Source organism: Gadus chalcogrammus, chromosome 12, assembly GCF_026213295.1.
Source record: "Gadus chalcogrammus isolate NIFS_2021 chromosome 12, NIFS_Gcha_1.0, whole genome shotgun sequence".
Lineage (NCBI taxonomy): Eukaryota > Metazoa > Chordata > Actinopteri > Gadiformes > Gadidae > Gadus > Gadus chalcogrammus.
This window is the reverse complement of record NC_079423.1, coordinates 6,167,184-6,185,799: the sequence shown is the minus strand read 5'-3', so window position 1 is coordinate 6,185,799 and position 18,616 is coordinate 6,167,184. Positions and strand designations below refer to the sequence as shown.

General features: G+C 43.8%; 9 non-coding genes across 9 annotated transcripts; all 9 read right to left on the bottom strand.

Annotated features, from left to right (window-relative positions):
• Positions 1–703: 703 nt before the first annotated feature.
• LOC130400745 (5S ribosomal RNA) lies at positions 704–822 on the bottom strand. The gene has a single exon (XR_008903220.1). It is a non-coding gene; the product is annotated as a 5S ribosomal RNA (ribosomal RNA).
• A 529-nt stretch (positions 823–1,351) lies between these two features.
• LOC130400619 (5S ribosomal RNA) lies at positions 1,352–1,470 on the bottom strand. The gene has a single exon (XR_008903097.1). It is a non-coding gene; the product is annotated as a 5S ribosomal RNA (ribosomal RNA).
• A 529-nt stretch (positions 1,471–1,999) lies between these two features.
• LOC130401245 (5S ribosomal RNA) lies at positions 2,000–2,118 on the bottom strand. The gene has a single exon (XR_008903710.1). It is a non-coding gene; the product is annotated as a 5S ribosomal RNA (ribosomal RNA).
• Positions 2,119–2,647: 529 nt separating this feature from the next.
• Positions 2,648–2,766, bottom strand: LOC130395071 (5S ribosomal RNA). The gene has a single exon (XR_008898169.1). It is a non-coding gene; the product is annotated as a 5S ribosomal RNA (ribosomal RNA).
• Positions 2,767–3,295: 529 nt separating this feature from the next.
• On the bottom strand, positions 3,296–3,414 carry LOC130399537 (5S ribosomal RNA). The gene has a single exon (XR_008902042.1). It is a non-coding gene; the product is annotated as a 5S ribosomal RNA (ribosomal RNA).
• Positions 3,415–10,260: 6,846 nt separating this feature from the next.
• Positions 10,261–10,379, bottom strand: LOC130400437 (5S ribosomal RNA). Its single transcript, XR_008902918.1, has one exon. It is a non-coding gene; the product is annotated as a 5S ribosomal RNA (ribosomal RNA).
• Positions 10,380–10,908: 529 nt separating this feature from the next.
• Positions 10,909–11,027, bottom strand: LOC130400894 (5S ribosomal RNA). Its single transcript, XR_008903364.1, has one exon. It is a non-coding gene; the product is annotated as a 5S ribosomal RNA (ribosomal RNA).
• A 529-nt stretch (positions 11,028–11,556) lies between these two features.
• On the bottom strand, positions 11,557–11,675 carry LOC130400713 (5S ribosomal RNA). Its single transcript, XR_008903189.1, has one exon. It is a non-coding gene; the product is annotated as a 5S ribosomal RNA (ribosomal RNA).
• A 648-nt stretch (positions 11,676–12,323) lies between these two features.
• Positions 12,324–12,443, bottom strand: LOC130394126 (5S ribosomal RNA). Its single transcript, XR_008897315.1, has one exon. It is a non-coding gene; the product is annotated as a 5S ribosomal RNA (ribosomal RNA).
• Between the last annotated feature and the right edge of the window lie 6,173 nt (positions 12,444–18,616).

Here is an 18,616-nt window from a genome sequence, read left to right as displayed (position 1 = left end):
GCTGGGGGAATGAAAAAAACTAAAACAAAAAGTAAAACACACTCACTCACTTTAAATCTAGCACAAACAAAAAAGTCCACCTGCTCTCTCCACCTGCTCTCTCTGCTCACTGCTCACTTCCTGGTTGCACACCTGAACGGGATCAGACGAGATCGGGCGTTTTCAGGGTGGTATGGCCGTGAGCAATTATTGCAGGCGCAAAACCAGGTTTTATACAGTAGCACATAAGGAGTGAGAAAGCTGCTGAGGCTCGACGTTACACTTTTACAAAAACAATCATTAGTTAGATATAAACGGCAGTAATTGATTCAGTAGGACTCCTTATCCATGTAAACGATCATTGTGACATCTGAATTCATTAATTATCTGAAATACACTGCGTGTGCGTGTGATGTTAAATGTTTGAACCAAGGTTAACGGTTAAAGTGTCAGAGAATGGGTGGTGATTTTTTGACGTCCTCCCATGATCTGAAGTGAGCGTGCGTGTTTGTGTTGGTGAAAGTTTAAGAAATGTACAACTGTCGGTTCAGCCCTCTGGTGCTCCCTGCTGGCAGTATCACTATACTGTCCTCATGTTTCACAAAAATAGTTTTGAGAGACGTTGTCAGTTTTTGTATGTTGCTTAAATCCTCCAAAGCGTTTGGCAGTAAACATCAGGTCACGGTACGCCACGGAGTCAATGAGCTCGAGTTGAAAAAGAAAAAGCTTACAGCACCTGGTATTCCCAGGCGGTCTCCCATCCAAGTACTAACCAGGCCCGACCCTGCTTAGCTTCCGAGATCAGACGAGATCGGGCATGTTCAGGGTGGTATGGCCGAAAGCAATTAGTACAGGCGCAAAACCAAGTTTTATACAGTAGCACATAAGGAGTGAGAAAGCTGCTGAGGCTCGACGTTACACTCTTACAAAAACAATCATTAGTTAGATATAAACGGCAGTAATTGATTCAGTAGGACTCCTTATCCATGTAAACGATCATTGTGACATCTGAATTCATTAATTATCTGAAATACACTGCGTGTGCGTGTGATGTTAAATGTTTGAACCAAGGTTAACGGTAAAAGTGTCAGAGAATGGGTGGTGATTTTTTGACGTCCTCCCATGATCTGAAGTGAGCGTGCGTGTTTGTGTTGGTGAAAGTTTAATAAATGCACAACTGTCGTTTCAGCTCTCTGGTGCTCCCTGCTGGCAGTATCACTATACTGTCCTCATGTTTCACAAAAATAGTTTTGAGAGACGTTGTCAGTCTTTGTATGTTGCTTTAATCCTCCAAAGCGGTTGCCAGTAAACATCAGGTCACGGTAGGTGACGGAAGGCCACGGAGGCAATGAGCTCGAGTTGAAAAAGAAAAAGCTTACAGCACCTGGTATTCCCAGGCGGTCTCCCATCCAAGTACTTCCCAGGCCCGACCCTGCTTAGCTTCCGATATCAGACGAGATCGGGCGTGTTCAGGGTGGTATGGCCGTAAGCAATTAGTGCAGGCGCAAAACCAGGTTTTATACAGTAGCACATAAGGAGTGAGAAAGCTGCTGAGGCTCGACGTTACACTTTTACAAAAACAATCATTAGTTAGATATAAACGGCAGTAATTGATTCAGTAGGACTCCTTATCCAAGTAAACGATCTTTGTGACATCTGAATTCATTAATTATCTGAAATACACTGCGTGTGCGTGTGATGTTAAATGTTTGAACCAAGGTTAACGGTTAAAGTGTCAGAGAATGGGTGGTGATTTTTTGACGTCCTCCCATGATCTGAAGTGAGCGTGCGTGTTTGTGTTGGTGAAAGTTTAAGAAATGTACAACTGTCATTTCAGCTCTCTGGTGCTCCCTGCTGGCAGTATCACTATACTGTCCTCATGTTTCACAAAAATAGTTTTGAGAGACGTTGTCAGTCTTTGTATGTTGCTTAAATCCTCCAAAGCGGTTGGCAGTAAACACCAGGTCACGGTAGGTGACGGTAGGCCACGGAGGCAATGAGCTCGAGTTGAGAAAGAAAATGCTTACAGCACCTGGTATTCCCAGGCGGTCTCCCATCCAAGTGCTAACCAGGCCCGACCCTGCTTAGCTTCCGAGATCAGACGAGATCGGGCGTGTTCAGGGTGGTATGGCCGTAAGCAAATAGTGCAGGCGCAAAACCAGGTTTTATACAGTAGCACATAAGGAGTGAGAACGCTGCTGAGGCTCGACGTTACACTTTTACAAAAACAATCATTAGTTAGATATAAACGGCAGTAATTGATTCAGTAGGACTCCTTATCCATGTAAACGATCATTGTGACATCTGAATTCATTAATTATCTGAAATACACTGCGTGTGCGTGTGATGTTAAATGTTTGAACCAAGGTTAACGGTTAAAGTGTCAGAGAATGGGTGGTGATTTTTTGACGTCCTCCCATGATCTGAAGTGAGCGTGCGTGTTTGTGTTGGTGAAAGTTTAAGAAATGTACAACTGTCGTTTCAGCTCTCTGGTGCTCCCTGCTGGCAGTATCACTATACTGTCCTCATGTTTCACAAAAATAGTTTTGAGAGACGTTGTCAGTCTTTGTATGTTGCTTAAATCCTCCAAAGCGGTTGGCAGTAAACATCAGGTCACGGTAGGTGACAGTAGGCCACGGAGGCAATGAGCTCGAGTTGAAAAAGAAACAGCTTACAGCACCTGGTATTCCCAGGCGGTCTCCGATCCAAGTACTAACCAGGCCCGACCCTGCTTAGCTTCCGAGATCAGACGAGATCGGGCGTGTTCAGGGTGGTATGTCCGTAAGCAATTAGTACAGGCGCAAAACCAGGTTTTATACAGTAGCACATAAGGAGTGAGAAAGCTGCTGAGGCTCGACGTTACACTTTTACAAAAACAATCATTAGTTAGATATAAACGGCAGTAATTGATTCAGTAGGACTCCTTATCCATGTAAACGATCATTGTGACATCTGAATTCATTAATTATCTGAAATACACTGCGTGTGCATGTGATGTTAAATGTTTGAACCAAGGTTAACGGTTAAAGTGTCAGAGAATGGGTGGTGATTTTTTGACGTCCTCCCATGATCTGAAGTGAGCGTGCGTGTTTGTGTTGGTGAAAGTTTAAGAAATTTACAACTGTCGGTTCAGCCCTCTGGTGCTCCCTGCTGGCAGTATCACTATTCTGTCCTCATGTTTCACAAAAATAGTTTTGAGAGACGTTGTCAGTCTTTGTATGTTGCTTAAATCCTCCAAAGCTGTTGGCAGTAAACATCAGGTCACGGTAGGTGACGGTAGGCCACGGAGGCAATGAGCTCGAGTTGAAAAAGAAAATGCTTACAGCACCTGGTATTCCCAGGCGGTCTCCCATCCAAGTACTAACCAGGCCCGACCCTGCTTAGCTTCCGAGATCAGACGAGATCGGGCGTGTTCAGGGTGGTATGGCCGTAAGCAATTAGTGCAGGCGCAAAACCAAGTTTTATACAGTAGCACATAAGGAGTGAGAAAGCTGCTGTGGCTCGACGTTACACTTTTACAAAAACAATCATTAGTTAGATATAAACGGCTGTAATTGATTCAGTAGGACTCCTTATCCATGTAAACGATCATTGTGACATCTGAATTCATTAATTATCTGAAATACACTGCGTGTGCGTGTGATGTTAAATGTTTGAACCAAGGTTAACGGTTAAAGTGTCAGAGAATGGGTGGTGATTTTTGACGTCCTCCCATGATCTGAAGTGAGCGTGCGTGTTTGTGTTGGTGAAAGTTTAAGAAATGTACAACTGTCGTTTCAGCTCTCTGGTGCTCCCTGCTGGCAGTATCACTATACTGTCCTCATGTTTCACAAAAATATTTTTGAGAGACGTTGTCAGTCTTTGTATGTTGCTTAAATCCTCCAAAGCGGTTGGCAGTAAACATCAGGTCATGGTAGGTGACGGTAGGCCACGGAGGCAATGAGCTCGAGTTGAAAAAGAAAAAGCTTACAGCACCTGGTATTCCCAGGCGGTCTCCCATCCAAGTACTAACCAGGCCCGACCCTGCTTAGCTTCCGAGATCAGACGAGATCGGGCGTGTTTTTTTTTTTTTTTCTTTTGGTGACACCCGTCACTACTTACAGCAACCTGGGCTTCTGAGGTGGTCTCCCATCCAAGTACTAACCAGGCCCGACCCTGCTTAGCTTCCGAGATCTGACGAGATCGGGCGTGTTTTGTTTTGTTTTTTTGTTTTTTTTTATTAACACAAAATATATACATACACCATCATACATAAATAAAACATAAAACAAATAAAACAAGAAAGATACTTCAGATCCATCTCAAACAAAAATAACTACAAACAATACTGGGTTAGCCAGGATGCTTTTGTAAAAACCTTCAATACACTGGCCCCTCACCAAATCAAAAAAGTCATGAACTTGAAACACTAATTAACAAGAAATAAAAATAGTCAGTCACCCTGCTGACCTCTTAACCGCACCTCCAGCCCGTAGGCGCCCCCTTCAACTCATCCAAAATCCAATTTCACTTCCCCATCGCCTCCAAGCACAACAAAAGTGCTCCCCTCCACAAACCCTCCCAGAAACTCATCTTCCCCAACATAACTATACACCATATTTACATCTCTTCTCATTATACTCTTAAAAACACTCCATACCTCAACTCTCTTCTTCTCATAATGGGCCAAATTTCTCCTGAGCTTGACAGCAAACCTTGCGTGGCTTAAAACATAATTTAACAGATTAACATTACAACCTTCCACCCTACTTGTCACCCCAAACAGCCACAACTCTCTCCATTCCATTCTCTCCACAAACCCTCCTCCCCAACATCTGTTTATTAATCCTTTAATTTTCACAAAGTATCCCTCCAACTCACAACATTCAACAAACTCATGCATACACGTTTCCACCCCCACTCCGCACACATCACATTCCTTCCTCACATTCACATCAAACCTACTGATTATTAAATTGTTAAACACCCTATTGTGCCGCAAAAGGAAATCAAAATCTTCACATTCAATACAATTCCATTTCACTCTTAAATTCCTCCATATTCCCCCTACATCCATATCAATCATCACTCTAACCCATACTTTCTCTGCAGCCGGTCTCCTCACTTCTTTCCCTCTTAAACATCTATACATTACTCTCGTTTTCACACTCTTCAGACTCACCCTCCTTTCTCCTTCCCCCACATACATTTCTATCTCACCTTCTCCATTCACCACAGCATCTTTCTCAATCATCCCAACCCATTCTCTCGGCATACCCTCCTTGATCCTTTCCAACACTCCCTGTGCCGTACCCAACCATATTTCATCCCCTCTTTCCCTCACCTCGTCGACCATTACCTGTGCCCTCATGAACCCAGGTACATACTCATAAACTAAATCCTTCACCTTCCTAACCCCTGCTCTCCAAATCACCCTGTTATAAATTGTGTTCCCCTCAAATGTGATTTTTGGATTTAAAAACACTGGTTGCTCCCATACCTGCTTAACATCCTTACACTCATACTTCACACATTTCACAAACTCTCCCCACGCTCCCAACACCTCCTTATAAAACTCAGACACTCCTACCAACATACCTTTCTTTAGTTCCATATACACTCCACTCTCTCCCCACCCACCACACTTATTAATTGCTTCCCTTAAAAACACCTTCCATATATGATCCCTCTTGTCCTTTAGATATCTCACCACCATTTTCACCCTAAGGGCTTTCTTTCTCCTTTCTAAATTAATCAATTTTAACCCACCATCCTCATACTCATTTTCCATCACCTCCCTGGCTATCCTAACTCCCTTGCCACCCCACACAAACTCACTCACCATTCTCTCCACCTCCTTCAAAACTCTATCAGGCACATCCAACACATTCATTGCATACACAAGCTTGCTCATTACCAGCGCATTCACAACTGTCACCTTCCCCTTCAGCTTCAACCCTCTAAGTTTCCAAAACCTTAACGTCTTCCTAATCCCATTCATTATCCCTTCAAACTGCATATCTCTCCCTTCTTTATCCTTTATCCCCAAGTTCACACCTAATATCCTAAAATAATCCTTTTCCTCTTTCAATCCTATCTCCCTCCTACCTGCTCTCTCCACACCTACATACATGATTTCTGACTTTTCCATGTTTATTTTCGCCCCTGATGCCCTGCCATACAACTCTACACTACCTAAAACCTCAACTACACTTTCCCTGTCCCTAACTGTAACTGTCGTGTCATCCGCATACTGAAATAATAAACTAACCCGCCCCTCTGGTAACTCTATACCCCTGATCCTGTCATTCTGCATTAGAAGTGCCGCTAGCGGCTCTGCCGACAAGGAGTACAGCAGAGCCGACAGCGGACAGCCTTGCCTAACCGACCTTTCCAGTCTAAATGCATCTGTGACAATCCCATTGATTTTAACGCAACTCACTGCCCTGTCGTACATCCTCTTTATCCATCCTACCAACCTGCGCCCAAAACCAAATTTATCTAACACTCTATATAAATAATCATGATCCACCCTATCAAATGCTTTGTTCAAATCTAAACTTACAACTATCCCCCCTTTATCTCTCTTCATATATTCTATTATGTCCCTAATACTACTAATTGTGTCTGCTATGTCCCTACCCGGTATACTATATGCCTGTGTGCTTCCCACCACCTTCCCTATTACCTGCTTGACCCTGTTGGCTAACACCCTTGCTAAGACTTTATAATCACCATTCAACATACTAAGTGGCCTATAATTCTGAAGCTTAACCCTACTCCCTTTCTTGTGTATCACCGTTACTAACCCTGTCGACATGCTCAGCGGCATCTCGCCCTTCTCCTCTATCCATCTAAATAACCTCTCTAGCACTGGCACTAACTCCTCCCTAAACTCAACATAAAATTCACCAATTAACCCATCTATCCCTGGACTCTTATTTCTCCCTAACCCTCCTATCGCTTCATTTATTTCACCCGTCCCTATTCCTGTCTCACACATCTCCCTATCATCATCGCTCAACCTGGCTTTCACACTATCCAACACCTGCCTCATACTCTCCTCATCCACTTCTTCTTTCCTAAATAAATCCCTATAAAAATCTTCTACTCTTTCAGCTATCCCTACAAAATCAGTAATCATCTCCCCTTCCTTTCCTTCCACTTTTTCTAAATAATTCTTCTTCTGCTTCGTCTTTTCTAATCCTAAAAAGAATCCTGTACATTTCTCTCCCTCAATCACATATCTGGCCCTACTTCTGACTATTGCACCCATACACCTCCTCTGTTCTATCTCCTTCAGTTCATCCTTAATTCTAATATACTTCCCCAAATCATAGCCTACCACCTCATCCGCTCTCTTTGCCTCTCTAGCTAAATCTCCCTTTAACCTCCTCTCTCTCTCTCTCTGTATCATATTCCTGCCTCTACTATAACCCACACTCAATTCCTTTATCTCTCCTTTCAAACTCTCCCACCACATCCCAATGTCCTCCTCATACATTCTCTCATTCTTCCTCCTCAATATACATTCTCTCACTTCCCTTTTGTACTTTTCTTCTCTCAGCAACTCACCATTCATACACCACACGCCTCCCCCTCTCCTCTCAAACCCCTGACCTAAATTAAACCCTAACACCATGTGATCACTTAGCGCAGTAACCTTATACTCAATTCTCCCTATCCTACCTGCAATGCCGTTTGTACTTAAGACTAAATCTATCCTACTCTGTTTTAAAACTCCTCTCACCACTTGCCTCCTTGAAAAAACCCTCCCCTCTGGATTCCTTTCCCTCCACATATCTATTAAACCATTGTCTCTCATAACCTCCTCCAACACACCTCTTGACAAGTCATTCCTGAAACACATACTTGCAGACGCATCCAACCTCCCACACCACACGTTAAAGTCACCCACCACCAAACAGTTTTCCACACACATTCCCCCCAATCCCTCAAAAAAAACCCTCCTCTCCTTCACCTCATTCGGCGCATACACATTCAACAATCGATATACTTTACCCAAGTACTCAAAGGTAATTCCTATCACCCTCCCATCACCATCATCCACACACTTCGTCACTTTCTCAACCACTCCCCTTTTCACTAAAATTACTACCCCTCTTGATTTAACACCACCATTATTCACATACATGTCCCCCATCCATTCTCTCTCAACCACCCTCATTACCTCCTCATCCCAATGTGTCTCTTGTAAACATATTATGTCTGCCTCACACACCATCAAGATTTGCTGCCTCCTGTTCCTATCCCTTAGCCCATTAGCGTTAAAAGAAGTTATCCTGATCATTAAAAGTATAAATGAGAAGAGATTCCACACGTTATATTATTCATTTGCACTTTTTTTCCCCTTATCTTCTCTCTCCTTCCTCCCCGATGGTCTTTTCCTATTTCCACCCACCACCTCCATGCTTTCCTCCCCACTGTCTGATATATCCGAAGCCACCCACTTCCTACTTTCTGTTATATCAGCAGCCCTCCACCCCCACTTAATCCCGCTTGCCACCGCCCTTCCTCCTCCCTGTCCCACCACAGTCATTCCACTCTTTTCCACGTTCTTCTCCCCTCCTTTCGCTCCCTCACCCGCGCTGCTCCGCTCCTCTCGCTCGTCCGTCCCCCTCACCGCACTGTCCGCGCTGCAGCCGTTCTCCTCCCTTTCCATCTCTCCTCCCGTCTCCGTTGTCTCTTCCGCTGCGCTCACGTCCTCTGCCATTCCTTCCTGCTCCTCGTCCTCCTGCTCTCCTTCCCCGCCGACTCCCACGCCACTTCTTTCAGCTTCAGTCGCCTCAGCTCCGCTACCGCCTTCTCCTCTCGGTCGCTCCTCCTCCTCACCGACGTCCGTCTCCCGGCTCCCGCCTTCTCCTCCTTGTTGCCTCTGTTCTCCGTCTACGCCACACTCTCTTGCGTAGTGCCCCTGTCCTTGGCACCTATGGCATCTGAACTCCGGACAGTCCCTCAGGATATGCCCAGGTTGGATGCACATCCTACACACCTTCTCCTGTCTGTCGTGGATCACCCGGAAGTACTGGGGACCCGTAGCTGTGCTGAACTGCGTTGAATACGGCAACGACCTAACCAAGTCATTAAACTTCACCTTCAGGAACCTGGTCCCGTCTGCGATGTTAGTGCCCGGCCACATTCTTCTTTTGATCGGTGAGGCAGCAGAGACCCCCCACCCCTGTAGCTTCAGAAGAACGTCATTGTCCTTGGTGTACGCCGGAAGCTCCAAGAACGACACCACCGTTTCGTCACTGGTAAGCTCCTTTGCAACTATACTAACCCCTCTTATTTTGAAACCATCCATAAGCTTATTTTTCCCGCTGAGATGTCCCATTGTCAATTCGTATTTTTTCAATCCAGTTTTACGGCACGCCATCAACTCCCCGCACACCTCTCTCGTCACTCTCATGAACTCCATCACTGTTATTGGATCTTCCCCGATAAGTTCAACACTCACGGTTAGTTCTTTGTCGTATTTATTCTCTTTCTCTCCAACCTCTCCTCCCCTCTGGTCTTTCTTTCCGCAGTCTACTTCATCCAAGCCTTTCCTGTTTCCATGATCCGTTCCCATTATGTCCGTCAGCATGATATTCCTTCCCCAAACCAATGGGAGAATTATATTCCCCCAAACAGCACCTCACTGTTTGGGGGAGATGTATCGAAGAAAATCAAAAAATAAGGCACTTAAACCAGCATAAAAGTAGCAACAACACTCGCCTGCTCTCTGCACACTTCCTGCTTGCTCAGGTGGTATGGCCGTAAGCAATTAGTGCAGGCGCAAAACCAGGTTTTATACAGTAGCACATAAGGAGTGAGAAAGCTGCTGAGGCTCGACGTTACACTTTTACAAAAACAATCATTAGTTATATATAAACGGCAGTAATTGATTCAGTAGGACTCCTTATCCATGTAACGATCATTGTGACATCTGAATTCATTAATTATCTTAAATACACTGCGTGTGCGTGTGATGTTAAATGTTTGAACCAAGGTTAACGGTTAATGTGTCAGAGAATGGGTGGTGATTTTTTGACGTCCTCCCATGATCTGAATTGAGCGTGCATGTTTGTGTTGGTGAAAGTTTAAGAAATGTACAACTGTCGGTTCAGCCCTCTGGTGCTCCCTGCTGGCAGTATCACTATACTGTCCTCATGTTTCACAAAATAGTTTTGAGAGACGTTGTCAGTTTTTGTATGTTGCTTAAATCCTCCAAAGCGGTTGGCAGTAAACATCAGGTCACGGTCCGCCACGGAGTCAATGAGCTCGAGTTGAAAAAGAAAAAGCTTACAGCACCTGGTATTCCCAGGCGGTCTCCCATCCAAGTACTAACCAGGCCCAACCCTGCTTAGCTTCCGAGATCAGACGAGATTGGGCGTGTTCAGGGTGGTATGGCCGTAAGCAATTAGTGAAGGCGCAAAACCAGGTTTTATACAGTAGCACATAAGGAGTGAGAAAGCTGCTGAGGCTCGACGTTACACTTTTACAAAAACAATCATTAGTTAGATATAAACGGCAGTAATTGATTCAGTAGGACTCCTTATCCATGTAAACGATCATTGTGACATCTGAATTCATTAATTATCTGAAATACACTGCGTGTGCGTGTGATGTTAAATGTTTGAACCAAGGTTAACGGTTAAAGTGTCAGAGAATGGGTGGTGATTTTTTGACGTCCTCCCATGATCTGAAGTGAGCGTGCGTGTTTGTGTTGGTGAAAGTTTAAGAAATGTACAACTGTCGTTTCAGCTCTCTGGTGCTCCCTGCTGGCAGTATCACTATACTGTCCTCATGTTTCACAAAAATAGTTTTGAGAGACGTTGTCAGTCTTTGTATGTTGCTTAAATCCTCCAAAGCGGTTGGCAGTAAACACCAGGTCACGGTAGGTGACGGTAGGCCACGGAGGCAATGAGCTCGAGTTGAAAAAGAATATGCTTACAGCACCTGGTATTCCCAGGCGGTCTCCCATCCAAGTACTAACCAGGCCCGACCCTGCTTAGCTTCCGAGATCAGACGAGATTGGGCGTATTCAGGGTGGTATGGCCGTAAGCAATTAGTGCAGGCGCAAAACCAGGTTTTATACAGTAGCACATAAGGAGTGAGAAAGCTGCTGAGGCTCGACGTTACACTTTTACAAAAACAATCATTAGTTAGATATAAACGGCAGTAATTGATTCAGTAGGACTCCTTATCCATGTAAACGATCATTGTGACATCTGAATTCATTAATTATCTGAAATACACTGCGTGTGCGTGTGATGTTAAATGTTTGAACCAAGGTTAACGGTTAAAGTGTCAGAGAATGGGTGGTGATTTTTTGACGTCCTCCCATGATCTGAAGTGAGCGTGCGTGTTTGTGTTGGTGAAAGTTTAAGAAATGTACAACTGTCGGTTCAGCCCACTGGTGCTCCCTGCTGGCAGTATCACTATTCTGTCCTCATGTTTCACAAAAATAGTTTTGAGAGACGTTGTCAGTCTTTGTATGTTGCTTAAATCCTCCAAAGCGGTTGGCAGTAAACATCAGGTCACGGTAGGTGACGGTAGGCCACGGAGGCAATGAGCTCGAATTGAAAAAGAAAAAGCTTACAGCACCTGGTATTCCCAGGCGGTCTCCCATCCAAGTACTAACCAGGCCCGACCCTGCATAGCTTCCGAGATCAGACGAGATCGGGCGTGTTCAGGGTGGTATGGCCGTAAGCAATTAGTGCAGGCGCAAAACCAAGTTTTATACAGTAGCACATAAGGAGTGAGAAAGCTGTTGAGGCTCGACGTTACACTTTTACAAAAACAATCATTGGTTAGATATAAACGGCAGTAATTGATTCAGTAGGACTCCTTATCCATGTAAACGATCATTGTGACATCTGAATTCATTAATTATCTGAAATACACTGCGTGTGCGTGTGATGTTAAATGTTTGAACCAAGGTTAACGGTTAAAGTGTCAGAGAATGGGTGGTGATTTTTTGACGTCCTCCCATGATCTGAAGTGAGCGTGCGTGTTTGTGTTGGTGAAAGTTTAAGAAATGTACAACTGTCGTTTCAGCTCTCTGGTGCTCCCTGCTGGCAGTATCACTATACTGTCCTCATGTTTCACAAAAATAGTTTTGTGAGACGTTGTCAGTTTTTGTATGTTGCTTAAATCCTCCAAAGCGGTTGGCAGTAAACATCAGGTCACGGTCCGCCACGGAGTCAATGAGCTCGAGTTGAAAAAGAAATTGCTTACAGCACCTGGTATTCCCAGGCGGTCTCCCATCCAAGTACTAACCAGGCCCGACCCTGCTTAGCTTCCGAGATCAGACGAGATCGGGCGTGTTTTTTTTTTTTTCTTTTGGTGACACCCGTCACTACTTACAGCAACCTGGGCTTCTGAGGAGGTCTCCCATCCAAGTACTAACCAGGCCCGACCCTGCTTAGCTTCCGAGATCAGACGAGATCGGGCGTGTTCAGGGTGGTATGGCCGTAAGCAATTAGTGCAGGCGCAAAACCAGGTTTTATACAGTAGCATATAAGGAGTGAGAAAGCTGCTGAGGCTCGACGTTACACTTTTACAAAAACAATCATTAGTTAGATATAAACGGCAGTAATTGATTCAGTAGGACTCCTTATCCATGTAAACGATCATTGTGACATCTGAATTTATTAATTATCTGAAATACACTGCGTGTGCGTGTGATGTTAAATGTTTGAACCAAGGTTAACGGTTAAAGTGTCAGAGAATGGGTGGTGATTTTTTGACGTCCTCCCATGATCTGAAGTGAGCGTGCGTGTTTGTGTTGGTGAAAGTTTAAGAAATGTACAACTGTCGTTTCAGCTCTCTGGTGCTCCCTGTTGGCAGTATCACTATACTGTCCTCATGTTTCACAAAAATAGTTTTGAGAGACGTTGTCAGTCTTTGTATGTTGCTTTAATCCTCCAAAGCGGTTGGCAGTAAACATCAGGTCACGGTAGGTGACGGTAGGCCACGGAGGCAATGAGCTCGAGTTGAAAAAGAAAAATCTTACAGCACCTGGTATTCCCAGGCGGTCTCCCATCCAAGTACTAACCAGGCCCGACCCTGCTTGGCTTCCGAGATCAGACGAGATCGGGCGTGTTCTTTTTTTTTTATCTTTTTTTTATTATTTTCCAGTTCACACATTTACAGCAACCGATAACAGAGTATTATTTACATACATCATCTCTGGGGAAACAAAAACTTTTACAAACCCAACTTAATCTCCTTCCCTTATCCTCCCCACATCAATTAATCCCAATGAAGGCAGGACAAATATTGCGCCAAATCAAAAATACAGCTCAATCTGCATGACCCGGTCTTTTCACCAGTTAAACACAATCTCCCCTCCCTCCCCTTCAGAGACTAATTTACTCCCACTCAAAAAGAAATTTTCCGCCTTGTCTCCTCCATACTTATACATTAAGTTCACATCTCTTTTCATTATTGATTTAAACAACATTTTTATTTTCACTTTCCGCCCCTCAAAGTGTGCGTAGTTCCTCCTGCAGACGACCGCGAGTCTGGCATGGCTCAAAACAAAATTCATTAGACAAAAATTAACATTTATTCTTTTTTCAAACGTACCAAACAAAAACAATGTCCTCCACCCTCCCTCCAAGTCTAAATCAGCAGCCCAGTTTTCTTTCAACAGTTCTTTCAAAAACTCAAAGAAATCAACTAACTCCCCACAGTCCAAAAAATAATGTAAAAAGCTCTCATGACCACTTTTGCAAACATCACACATCACATTTACATCATTATTAATCTTATTTAGCACCACGTTTGTATAAATCCTATTGTGTCTGATCAAGAAATCGTTGTTCTCACACTCTATACTATTATACCTTATCCCCATATTTGACCATATTTTCTTTACATTCATACCCACAAACACTCTGCTCCACACTTTCTCAGCTGCCGGCTCCTTCATCACATCCACTATCAACCATCTGTATACTTTCTTCACACTCATTTCTCCAATTTTAGTCTTTTTCCCATTCTCCATCACATATAGCTCAGGCATGCTTGTTTCTCCCTTCACCACACATTCACTTTGGATGATCCTGGCCCACTCTAAGGGTATACTGGTTTTAATCTTTTCATATATTTTATTTATTTTCTCTCTATTATCCATCCCCTCCACCTCGCATACCTGATCATAAATGCAATTGTTTCTCAAGAATCCTGGGATGACCTCATAAATGATGTCCTTTATTTGTCTAATCCCTCCTTCTATGAATTTGGGCTCATATACTGTTTTGCCATTGTGTTTAATTTTTTCGTTTAAAAACAGAGGCAGTTTTACCAACGGTTGTATCCTCTCGCATTCATATTGCATCTTAGGTAGGAATTTCCTCCAGGCTTCAAAGACCTCCCTATAAAATTCTGGTATGGTTATCGTCATTGACTGTTTTAGGCCCATGTACCACACATACTGTCCTATGCCACCCACATCATTCATATATTTCTCCATAAAATCCTTCCACCCATATTTATATCCTCCCACAATATATTTCTTCACCGTTTTAATCCTTAATGCTGTCTTTTTTGTTTCTATATCTAATAAATTCAGCCCTCCTTCACACCTTTTTCCCACCATTGTCCCATGTGCAATCTTAACTCCCTTCCCCTCCCATATAAAATCACACACAATTTTGTTAAGGTCGTTCTTAACCCATATTGGCATTTCTAATACAGACAACACATACACATAGCCTGATAGTAGCAAACTATTAACCACTGTAACCTTTCCCTTTAACCTGAGCTTCCTTGCCTTCCACCTCCCACATACAGTTTTTATTTTGTTGATAACTCCTGTCCATGTTGTCTCAGTTGCCTCTTTAGTTTCAACACCTAAATATATGCCCAACACTTTAATATACCTATCCTGCACCCTTAAACCTACTCCCTCTCTCTCTATGTTACCTATATACATTATTTCGGATTTTTCTTTATTTATTCTCGCGCCCGACGCTCTCCCATATATCTCTGCCAATTCTAGCACCCTTTTCACACTGTTCCCATCCCTCACCGTTATTGTTGTGTCGTCTGCATATTGATTTATTGTATGTATGCTCCCAGATGGTAGTTGTATGCCCTGAACTCTTGCGTCGTTTTTAATTAGTAAGGCCAGGGGCTCTGCTGAAATGGCATAGAGCAACGCCGATAGGGGACATCCCTGCCTTATCGATCTCCCAAGACAAAATCTGTCAGTCAGCACTCCATTTACTTTGACACAGCTCCTTGCACCCTCGTACAACCTCCTGACCCACCCCACTAATCTCTCTCCAAATCCAAATCTCACCAGTAATCTAAATAAAAACTCATGCTCCACCCTATCAAATGCTTTATTCCAATCTATAGCTAACACTATTCCCCCTGCCCCGTCTCTCCTCATGAATTCTATTGTATCCCTAACTGTCGCTATTGTGTCAGCTATATCCCTACCTGGTATACTGTAACTTTGAGATGTTTTAATTATATTCCCTATCACTCGTTTTATTCTGTTAGCCAACACCTTGGCCAGAATTTTGTAATCTACATTTAGCAGACTTATAGGCCTATAATTCTGCAAGTCTAGTTTACTTCCTTTCTTCTTAAAAACTAAGGTAATCACACCTTCTACCATCCTACCCTGCACTATCCCTGTTTTCTCAGTCTCCCTGAATACCTCTACTAAAATTGATGCCATCTGCTCCTTATATACTTTATAAAATTCAATCCCTATCCCATCACTCCCAGGACTCTTCCCGCTTTTCAGCCCCTCTATCGCCTCCATCACCTCCATCCTACTTATCTCTCTGTCACACCATTCACTATCGTCCACACTCAGCTTGCTTTCTACACTATCCAGTACCTCCACTATACTGTCCTCCTCTAATCCACCCCTCTGATATAACTCCCCATAAAACTCTTGCACCCTCTCCAGTATGGCCACATAGTCTGCTACTACCTCCCCCTCCTTTTTCCTGATTTCATGTATATATGTCCTGCTTTGTTTGCTTTTTTCTAGGCCCAGAAAATACGCTGTGCACCTTTCTCCCTCCAGCGCATATTTAGCTTTGCTCCGTAAAATTGCTCCTCTACATTTCTCTGCCTCATATCTCTGAAGTTCCATCTTTACCTCTATATAATTCTCCATGCTGTAACCTTCTTCATTCTCTGCTTTACTCAGCTCTACCCTCAGTCTTTCCCTCAACTCCTTCTCATTCTTCATCATTTTCACTTTTCTTTTCTTACTGTACCAAATGCTTATTGATTTAATCTTATTCTTCACTTTCTCCCATATCTCCCCAATCTGAGTATCTGCCCTATTCTCTTCAACATATTCTTTAATTTTCTCATTCTCCATATCTAATAACTCCCTAATCTGTTGTTTATATTCATCCTCTTCAATATAACCTGCATTCAAAATCCACATCCCTCCCCCTATCTCCTCTCTCCCTACTTTAATTCTGAATCTCACCCCGTCGTGGTCACTCAGTGCATTTATTTCATGTCTTATTCGGTCTATATGTTTTATGTTCTCTCCCTGTGTTAAAACCAATCTATCCTGCTTTGTTTCAGTACACCATCCCTCATTTGTCTCCTGGTGAATTCCCTCCTCTCTGGATTCTCATTTCTCCACACATCTACTAAATTCTTGTCCTTCATCATGTCTAACAAGCTCTCCCTCGACTTTTCCCATCTGAACACTACACCTTGCCCTATATCTAACCTGCTACATTTAGTATTAAAATCCCCTACTATTATACATCTCCCAATCACTAGCCCTTTCAGCTCCTCTATTATAATTCTTTTATCTATTTCTATATTCGGAACATATATATTAATTAGTCTAAACAACACATTTTGATACTTAAACTCTATGACTATTATCCTCCCTGTCCTATCTTTATATATCTCTTTTATCTCATCTACCCTATGTTTTTTAATCATTATAGCCACCCCTCTTGCGTTCTTAGCCCCGTTATTATAATAAATCCCCCCCCCCCACACCTCCTTCACCTCTATAACTTTTACGTCATCCCAATTTGTCTCCTGTATGCATAGGATGTCACTTCTATATATATTTAAAAGTGACCTCAGTTTGCCCCTGTCCCTTAAACCATTCACATTAACAGAAGTTACTGTGGTCATGAGAGCTAAAAGAAAGAAAATATTTAAACCAAAAACCAAAGCAAGACTCACATGCCAGACCGCGGTCCTTTACTTCTCACTCCCCGTGTCTTCTCCTCCTCTGCTTTCCTTTTGGCGGCCAGTTCTTTTGTCTTCTTCCCTCCTTTTCGTCCTCTGCCCTCCTGTCTTTGCTCCTCATCTATTTTTTCCACCGGTTGTTCTGCTCTCCCTCGTTCACCGTCTGTAGCCTCCGACACATCATCGTACTCCGCTTTTCCCCCCTGCTCCATCATCTGTTCGTCACCGTCCTTCTCAGCACTGTCGCCGCTGTCAGATCTATACCGCCAATCCAGTTCTTTTTCCGCTTCCTCGTTCTCACCTCCCGTCTCCTCTTCAGCTCCCCTTCCGTCATCATTCTCTCCGTCTTTATCCTCCATCTGTTCTCCTCTCTCCTCCTCCCTCGCCGCTGCGTTCCGTTCCTCACACTCCCGCGCATAATGCCCTGTCTTCTGGCACCTGAAGCACTTGAAATCAGGGCACTCCCTGAAGATGTGTCCTGGCTTGATGCAGAGTCGGCACACCCGCACCTGTCGATCATGTATCACTCTAAAGTACTCCGCTCCTCTCAGTGTCTCTAACTTGGTTGAGTACGGGAGCGATCGTACCTGCTCATTAAAGCGGACTTTTAAAAATCTTGTCCCGTCCGCAATCTCCGTCCCCGGCCACTTGCGCCGTTTGATGACAGATATTGGCCGCACACCCCACTCCTCCAGCCTTGCCAGTATTGTTGCATCTTCCATGTAAACAGGCAAGTTAATAAATGACACCACCATGTCACTGTTCACAATCTCCCTGCCATGCACTAAGGCTCCTTTTACACGCACGCCGTCCAGGAGCTTGCGCTTTCCCACCTCATCCTTCATGGTGATTTCATAGTTTTTTTTCCCCTCTCACACGGCATCCGCTCACCACTCCACATTGCACTGCCACTTCCCGCAGAATATCCATCATAGAAATCACCGCTGTTCCCTCCACCTCAACGTCCACTGTCAGCTCTTTCCCGTACTCTTTCTGCCGTCCTTCTCCGTTTCTGGCCGATTCTCAATCCCATTCCTTCCCTCTTCCTCCAGTGCTCCAACTCCACTGCTAGGCATTGTCTGCTCCGGTCCTTTGTCTGCTGCCATGTGGTCCATCCGTCAAATGAAAGCCTCCCCAAACAGCAAAAAAAGCTGTGGGGAGATTTAGAACTATAATTAAATTACGATTTTGTCAAAATAATATAATCTACAAATCAACAAGAAGAAAAAACACCAGGCTGCTGTATCAGCCTACTCTGCCAACAAACTTTTTCCTGCTTCCTTCACTTCCTGCTTTGCGCACCTGAACGAGATCAGACGAGATCGGGCGTGTTCAGGGTGCTATGGCCGTAAGCAATTAGTGCAGGCGCAAAACCAGGTTTTATACAGTAGCACATAAGGAGTGAGAAAGCTGCTGAGGCTCGACGTTACACTTTTACAAAAACAATCAT